The following is a 9,162-nucleotide window of genomic DNA, read 5'->3' as shown; positions in this document are numbered from 1 at the left end:
AACCCTTTAGAAATACTAAAGAACCAATTCAATTCAATTCAATTGTATCTATATAGCGCCAAATCACAAGAAAAGTAGCCTCAAGGCGCTCTATATTGTACAGTAGATATAGAGAAAAGCCCAACAATCATAGACCCATTATTAGCAAGCACTTTGGCGACAGTGAGAAGGAAAAACTCCCTTTTAACAGGAAGAAACCTCCGGCAGAACCAGGCTCAGGGAGGGGCGGGGCCATCTGCTGCGACCGGTTGGGGTGAGAGAAGGAAAACAGGATAAAGACATGATTTGGAAGAGAGACAGAGATTAATAACAGATATGATTCGATGCAGAGAGGTCTGTTAACACATAGTGAGTGAGAAAGGTGACTGGAAAGGAAAAACTCCGTCATAGTGGTCTGATCAGACAATATATTTACCCTTCTGTGCCATTTCATGTTTAGGTCAGTTATGTTTGTTTAGGTCAGTTATATTTCTTTGTGCAGTCATTTGGTTTGTTAAGTTTGCAGTTCTTTGCCTGAGTTCAGTTTTGATTCTTTGACATTTTTTATGAGCTTAACATTAATTACTTTTGTAAATATAATATTTGGGTTAAATGAATGAAAACTCTGTTTTTCTAATAATTCTTGTGACTCCTTCTGCTTTTTCAACTTGGTTCATCACACAGCCCTAAGTATTTGTTTAATGTCCTGGTCAAATATTACTCCAAGGTGTTACTGGAGGCCAAGGTAATGCCATCCAGAGCAAGTATCTGGTTAGATACCATATTTCTAGGTATTTTAGGGCCAAGTATAATCAGCAGCATACAGTTAGTTGTCACCCAGGTCTTTATATCAAGCTCTGCTGTGTTCAAGCTATTAATTACTGCGCGCAGGAGAGCCAAAACACACATCAAACATTAAAGTTCAGTTATGCCAGCTTTAACCTTGGGATGCCTCAGCTTCTCTTTTATATCCCCCACACTCAACTCTCTGCATCAGGAAGCTCCTGCCACTGGTCACCCTGGGAGTTTCGTCCTTCTACACCCTAACAGTTAGCAGATAACGTAGTGAAGCATCGCCAAGCAGTTTTCACAAGGTCATGCTGACACAACATTTGACTCTGACTTTAAACACTGGTCACTTCAGGTGTTGCTCTGATATACAGAAAATGACATCACGGCTCAAACTCTTTGTCAGTAAAACCATTTCTTTATTTAACATATAAAATTTTGGTTTAATTGTTGCAGGATTTCATTACACAAACAAGCTGAAAAAAAACCCTGCAGAACACATGGATCAATGCATTCAATAAAAATATAACAGGAAACAGATTTCTTAATCAAACTGCTGGAACAAAGCGAACAACTCAACACAAACACTACAGTAGAACAGTTTAGAAAGCTTAAAACGCAATAAGAGGCACATTTTCATTCATAGCTGCCTCATCAGATCTTTACAGAAGACTCCACCTGAACTCTGTGGAGCCTGATCTCAAGGGTTTAAGTCTGACGCTGAAACCAGAAGAGGATCTTTCTGTCTCTGCAGATTCACTGTGATCCAGAGATGGCAATGATTTCAGTCCTGCATCACGCTGATGTTTGCACAGAGAAGATAATTTAGTAAATGTTTTTGAACATTGGTAACAGTAAACTTCATAATCATTATGCAAATTTTTACTCTGTGAATGGTACTCATGGCCATTGACCAGTGGTTGTTGATCAATGCTCATAAGAATTTGCATATTAATGATGAAGAAATTGACCTCACAGCCCATTGTTCATTCATTGGGCCGGTTTCAGTCGTTATGGAAATGTACTGTTTACAAGATTAACGTAAAAGCAGGAATCAAGACGTAACCGTTTATTTGTAACATGGAATCGTTTCTGAGTGGAGTATGAACTGAGATTACTCAAACTCTTTCACAGATAAGATAACCTTTATTAGTCCCACACGTGGGAAATTTGTTATCTAATTACTAATACGTTAGTTATAAAAAATTACAAGAAGAAAAAAATAAGAAAGAAAGAAACTCAGACCGAGCAGAGCTGCTGTAACAGGCTGCCGCACACGGGGGGCGCCGTGATGAAGTTCTCTTTCATGTGTCTGCGCTCATGCTTAGTATGATCACATGATTGTGAAAAGGTTTTGTCACAGTGTCTGCACTTGTATGGTTTCTCTCATGTGTGGACTCGTTTATGCTTTTCAAGCTGACGTGCACTGATGAAGGATGACCCACACTGATCGCAGACATGCTTTTTAACGCCACTGTGAAGGAGTTCATATTGTTTGAAGTCCTTTGAAGTGGTGAAGCCTCTCCCGCATTCTTTACAGTAGTTCATTTTGTCTCCAGTGTGTCTACGTTGATGTATTTTCAGAGTCCTTCAATGACTTAAAGTTTTTCCACAAAGGTCACAACAAAAGTCTTTCCCACAGCGATGACAGGGTTGAGAACTTGATCCATCTGTGTCGCTCTGCTTCTAAACAAAAACACAAAGACAGTGTAAGTCAGTCCTTCAACATTTTTATCCTGAACGTCACCTGAAATAAAGAGCATCTCTGCCAAAGTCCAATTACATTTTACTGTTTACATTATTACACTCAGCTCAATTTAATGTGCTATAAAAACGATAAGAGTAAAAACATTAAAGTAATACTAGTTTAATGCTACAATAACAATAACACAATTCTCCAACACTATCCCTAAAAACCTGTGATTAGAGTCTGAATAATCATTCAGAGCTGCCTTTCCATGCAGTAGAATTGCTAACATGCTAACACACTTTGATGAGCAGAGTTGTTTCAAACAGTCGGGCTGACAAGATAAAAATATAAATACATACCTCACAGTAACTGCACTTGTAGAGTCTTTCTGGTGTGGATCTGTTGGTGTCGTCTCAGGTAACGTGGAGATTTAAAAGTCTTCTCACACAGGTCACATTTATAAGGTCGTTCCTGAGTGTGGGTAAACATGTGACGTCGTAACTGTGTGTTTGTAGTAAACTGTTTACCACACTGATCACAGCTGTACACATCATGTCTGGTGTGAATGCGTAGGTGTGTATTTCGGCTCCCTATCCAGCTGAAAGTTTTTCCACAAAAGTCACAGCTGTACGCCTTAATTCCAGAGTGGGTAACTAGATGACTCTGTAAGCTGGTACTGTGAGTAAAAGCTCTGCCACACTGATCACAGGTGTACGCTTTAACTCCACTGTGGATGAGTTGATGTGATTTTAAGTTTCCAGACATGGTAAAAGACTTTCCACAGTCTCCACAGCTGAACGGCCTCTCTCCAGTGTGGATTAGTTGGTGTCTTTTTAAGCTTCCAGACTGGGTAAAAGACTTTCCACAGTCTCCACAGCTGAACGGTGTCTGTCCACTGTGGAGGAGTTGGTGTGTTTTTAAGTGTCCAGACGTGGTAAAAGACTTTCCACACTCGTCACAGCTGAACGGTCTCTCTCCAGTGTGGAGGAGTTGGTGTCTTTTTAAGTTTCCAGACGTGGTAAAAGACTTTCCACACTCGTCACAGCTGTACGGTCTCTCTCCAGTGTGGATTAATTGGTGTTCTTTTAAGTTTCCAGACTGGGTAAAAGACTTTCCACAGTCTCCACAGCTGAAGGGTCTCTCTCCAGTGTGGATTAGTTGGTGTGTTTTTAAGTATCTAGACTGCGTAAAAGACTTTCCACAGTCTCCACAGCTGAATGGTCTCTCTCCAGTGTGGATGAGTTTGTGTGTTTTTAAGCTTCCAGACCTGGTAAAAGACTCTCCACAGTCTCCACAGCTGAATGGTCTCTCTCCGGTGTGGATAACTTGATGCATTTTTAGGGAAGCTTTCACAGTAAAATCTTTCCCAAACTCGTCACGGTTGTATTTTTTTCTTCCACTTCTTTCTTCAACAAAATTGTCGGCCTCCTGAGAGCGCTGACTTCTCGATCCACGTTGGTCCTGCAGTGACAGAGACACAAACAGAGGCAGTGATTTGTGGGAAATACATTATTCTAACCGGCCTTTTATTAGTGGTATTTTGTGAGCTTTTATTAAATAAGTATTTATACTTATTTTCATACACACATTGCAAATGTGCTCATGAGAGTTGGCATTCAGTCTTTTGAGGGTCAATGCAAACACGCTAACAAACACAGATAAATATTAGACTTGTTTCTAGGGCAAAGATTAGAGACATTTGGCTGTGCCTGTACGCCTGCTCAGTGAGATTAGCACAGAATGTACTCTGGATGTTTCAGAGACGTGTACGAGGAGAAAAACAGCAGGAAACACAGAGTGTGAGACGCTGAGGACGTTTTTTAAGTGTTATAGAAGTCGATTAACTGACGCATATTAGGATATCTGCTTACGTATTGTGAGGCTGGACTTTAAAAATGGTAAATGGCCTGCATTTGTATAGCGCTTTACTCAGTCCCTAAGGACCCCAAAGCGCTTTACACTACATTCAGTCATTCACCCATTCACGCACACATTCACACACTGGCAATGGCAAGCTACATTGTAGCCACACCTGCCCTGGGGCGCACTGACAGAGGCGAGGCTGCCGGACACTGGCGCCACCGGGCCCTCTGACCACCACCAGTAGGCAAACATGGGGTTAGTATCTTGCCCAAGGATAATTGGCATGCAGCCAGGAGGCAGCCTGTGATCGAACCACCGACCTTCTGATTAGTGGCTGACCTGCTCTGCCACCTGAGCTACAGCCACCCACAATATTAATATACAAAAGTAGTGTGATGTGTGCTCCCTAGTTGAGATCTCTGTAAGTGAGTGACGCTGCAGACGTCTCCCACGTACATGTAATCAATAAATCATTGTTTGACTGGACTTCTCTGGAGTGTTGGTTGTTTCTTCTCGAACTCAAATAAAAGGATCGGGACAGTGTGAAATGCAGCCGTGAAACAAACTGAACCTTCAAACTCCTTCAATGTCTCTCTCCCATATACACACACATATATACAGTTAAGCCCATAATTATTCATACCCCTGGCAAATTTTGACTTAAAGTTACTTTTATTCAACTAGCAAGTTATTTTATGACTGGAAATGACACAGGCGTCTCACAAAAGATAATAAGATGATGTACAAGACGCATCATTGTGGAAAAAAAAATATTTCTCAGCTTTTATTTACATTTGAGCAAAAAGTATCATGTCCAGAATTATTCATACCCTTTACAAACTGTCACAGTCTCTGGGAAAATCCAAAGTTCCATACCATTCCAAATAGTCAAAGCTGTTCTAAAGCATCCTAATCACCCTGATTAATTGGAAATAGCTATTTTGATTAACTATACAAGTGAAAAACAGCAGCTCTCTGCAGGTGGTCAGTGGACATTCATGGCTAAGACAAAGGAACTCAGTGAGGACCTGCAGCTGTGCATTGTGGCTGCTCACAAGTGAGGAATGGGCTACAAGGCCATATCCAAATGTTTTCAAGTTCCAGTGGCTTCAGTGCAAAGTATTATTAAAAAATACAAGATGTTCCGCAAGCCAAAAGTGAAACCTGTGCTGGCCAGGAGAATAGTGAGAGAGGTGAAAAAGAATCCAAGGATCACCACCAAGGCCATTCTGGTGAATCTGGGCTCTGCTGGTGGCAATGTCTCAAGGCAGACAGTCCAACGGACACTGTTGGGTTCCACGGATGCAGACCAAGGAAAACGCCACTTCTCCAGGCACTTCTAAGGCATGTAAAAGCTCACTTGGCCTTTGCAAATGCTCATCTGGACAAAGAAGAAGGTTTCTGGTCTTCAGTGTTATGGTCAGATGAAACAAAAATTGAATTATTTGGTCACAATGATGTTGCCTTCATTTGGCATAAAAATGTAGAAGCCTTCAACTCAAAGAACACCATCCCCACTGTCAAACATGGTGGTGGGAACCTAATGCTTTGGGGGTGTTTTTTAGCCAATGGACCAGGGAACCTAATCACAGTAAAAAGCACCATGAAAAAAGAGCAATACATGAAGATTCTCAACAACAACATCAGGCAGTCTGCAGAAAAACTTGGCCTTGGGAACCAGTGGACATTTTAGCACGACAATGACCCAAAACATACAGCAAACGTGGTGAAGAAATGGTTAGCAGACAACAACATTAACGTTTTGCAGTGGCCTAGCCAGAGTCCTGACTTGAATCCAATTGAGAATCTGTGGAAGGAGCTAAAGATCAGGGTGATGGCAAGAAGACCCTCCAACCTGAAAGATTTGGAGCTCATTGCTAAAGATGAATGGGCAAAAATGCCTGTGGAGACATGCAAAAAGCTGGTCTGCAATTATAGGAAGCGTTTGATTGCTGTAATAGCCAATAAAGGCTTTTTTCTATTGATTATTGAGAAGGGTATGAATAATTCTGGACATGATACTTTTTGCTAAAATATAAATAAAACCTGAGATATAATTTTTTTCCACACTGATGCCTCTTATTATCTTTGGGGAGACACCTGTGTCATTTCTGCTCAAAAAAGAACTTGCTTGTTGAACAAAAGTAACTTTAAGTCAAAATTTGGCAGGGGTATGAATAATTATGGGCTTAACTGTATCTTAAGTTTACCAGTCTCACAAATCGTCTTCATAAATACACATTCGTTAACCGTTTATTAATAGGACCTTTGAGATCAACGGTAATTCATTAGTGGAAATAATTTCTGGTACGCATCACAGAAATGTAGCAGTGACAATAATCTTGTATGCTGTAATCATACTGGGCTATTAGTGATACAAAAAAACTGTTTTATCTTGTGAATAAAAGTATATGTTTCTGTCAGTGTACCGTGGTAATAACAGAAGCAAAACTCAATATTCTGTCTGGACAATTCACTATTTATTCAAAGCTGAATATTTACTGTCCAGGCCATCGGTTGCCTCTTCGTGACTTCGGAGACATGGCTTGGACAATTTCTCTTCCACGCCGGACTCTGATAAAAACTATTTGCTTTACCCGTCGCCTTCACGCGGCTGTCGTTTGCCCGGCTTGTGCAGTTAATAATACAACAGCTTCCTGGCATTTTTTGGTTGTTTATATCGCTGTGTAACTGATTTCAATTGAAAGCCTGCTTGCGTTATTACCTCTTGCCACGGATACCCACAATGCTTTGCGGTTTTACCCCTCAATGACGTTTGTATAGTGAGCCATTAAGACTGTACTCTTGGCACAGTTTTTATTTTTGCTGCTTTTGTCTTACACTGTCAAACAAATACAGATTTGCAGCGTTTGTATGTGTGTGCAAAAGCAAATGTGCCAGGCCTCAAAGACAATGGGTGGTTTGCACAACAAAAGCAGGATGTGAATCGAGCATATGACCTGTACAAATGTCAGCAGGGGTGATTAACACCTCGGGACTTGCACCAGAAAATAAAAAAGTCAATAATTCTAGTAGGTGTTGGGTTCAAGGGATTTCTGCAAATGTGCGCAGGGTTAGTAAATCTAGTGTTGAAGTTAGCTCGGTGCTTACCTTTAGATGAGCCCACAAACCGAGAGAAACTCCGTGATGAAGCTGGAACTCTTTCCAAACAGAGGAAACAGGTCAGGGAGCAGAGACCCACGTGGTTCACGCTGATCTCAGCTACGATCCAGGAGACAAGGGTGTGCAGATCGATGCAGATATCGATCCAAACGTTGGTAGTGGTATATGATCGATACTTTAGTTTGTTTCTCTCCTGGAGGTTCACTATTTACTCGCTGTGGATGAAAAAGCAGCTCTGTCTGTGTGAACACCTCTTCTTATGCGGCAGACGCACTTTGCTCCGCCCCCTTCTTCCTGCCCTGCTGGGATTTGTTACTGTGCCGTCACGTGACTCAGATGCGCTCAGAAGACGCATTTGGACTGCAGAGAGAGAGAAAGAGGAGCAACATGTGGAGATATTTTATGACTGTAAATGAAAATGCTGGAGAACAGCTGGAAGGCTGTCAAGCCACAGGGGACCACAACAAGCTGTAGAGTTCAGCTTATTTTTCACACCTCAGTTAAATGCTTTGACTGAAGTCTCACTGCACACACTCAAACTTAGTGTTTGTGAACACCTTGGTCATTATAACCTGACACTGATCAGTGCTGCTCTGACGACCACACTCACATCCATGTAATCATTTAACTGGGATGATCTGGATTTACTGCACAATGCTGAATGTGTCCTTACAGTACAGGGAATAACTCTCTCTGTGTTCCTGTAGAGAAACTCTGGGTTTGTGTGCTGACGAGCATCACTCACAGTATGATACAAAGGCTCACTCATACCTTTCCACACATGTGACAAATTCAAAAAGATGCTGAAACCTTTAGAACATCATAAACTACACATTGTTGTACTCTTTTAGGATGGAACAGCTTTCAGATTTATTTACTCTTAAAGGATAAAAGATGTTTTTAAGAATTTTGCATTGAAGAGGAGAATGTTTAAATAAGTCATGTAAATGAGAATTTCAAAGTTGGTGGCTGCAGTATATACAAATTGATGTATCTCAAAAATAAAACACTCAAAATTAATTTGGAAACAGTTTTATGCAACTTTTTTACATTTACAATTTTGAGGGATGAACCTCTGAAATTACTTTAACTAGAAATTTGTGTAAAAATACCACTATTGCAATTTATGTAGTTACTGATGACTTGATGCATACATATGATTAAAATTTGGGACATAATGGTTGTATTGATGTATAGCAACTTAAAATACTCCCAGAAATGGCACTACAACATGTAAAAATATAAAGATAAGCTCAGGCGGACTGGGTTCTTTAGTAGGTCTAAAGGGTCAAACTGCGTCCTCACATCATGAATATGAAGGGTTGTAGTGGGAGAAGGTGGTGTGAAATCCTCATAGCTGTGGAGTGAGGAGGGGGCTCCTGTGGGTGAAGTCTTTGATGGTGGTGATGGCTCTGTGCTGGTGGGAGTGGGGAGGTGGGGGATCAAATGTTTGATTAAACGGATGAAAAAGGCATTTCTTTCATATAATTATCACTTTTTAAAATCTTTAGCAACTTCAAGTTTGTCAGTGTGCTGAGGTCACAGAAACGAGAAAAGAAGTTTGACACTTCAGAGCACATGTGTCAAACTCACACATCTGGCCCGGAGGACATTTATATCTGACCCACGAGATCATTTTATATAGATTTTATTATTATTGTTATGCATGGCCCGGCAATATGAGGCGTTAATAACAGACAAACTACAGATCCCATAAT

At 40.9% G+C, this 9,162-nt stretch overlaps 1 long non-coding RNA gene across 1 annotated transcript; it reads right to left on the bottom strand.

Annotated features, from left to right (window-relative positions):
• Nucleotides 1-1,348: 1,348 nt before the first annotated feature.
• LOC134620857 (uncharacterized) lies at nucleotides 1,349-7,967 on the bottom strand. The gene is made up of 3 exons (XR_010573587.1): nucleotides 7,433-7,967; nucleotides 2,818-3,919; nucleotides 1,349-2,454 (listed from the first exon to the last, which is right to left on the bottom strand). It is a non-coding gene; the product is annotated as an uncharacterized LOC134620857 (long non-coding RNA).
• Nucleotides 7,968-9,162: the final 1,195 nt, after the last annotated feature.

This window comes from Pelmatolapia mariae, linkage group LG3_W, assembly GCF_036321145.2.
Source record: "Pelmatolapia mariae isolate MD_Pm_ZW linkage group LG3_W, Pm_UMD_F_2, whole genome shotgun sequence".
In the NCBI taxonomy this organism is placed as follows: domain Eukaryota; kingdom Metazoa; phylum Chordata; class Actinopteri; order Cichliformes; family Cichlidae; genus Pelmatolapia; species Pelmatolapia mariae.
This window is presented reverse-complemented; position numbering and strand designations above follow the sequence as displayed.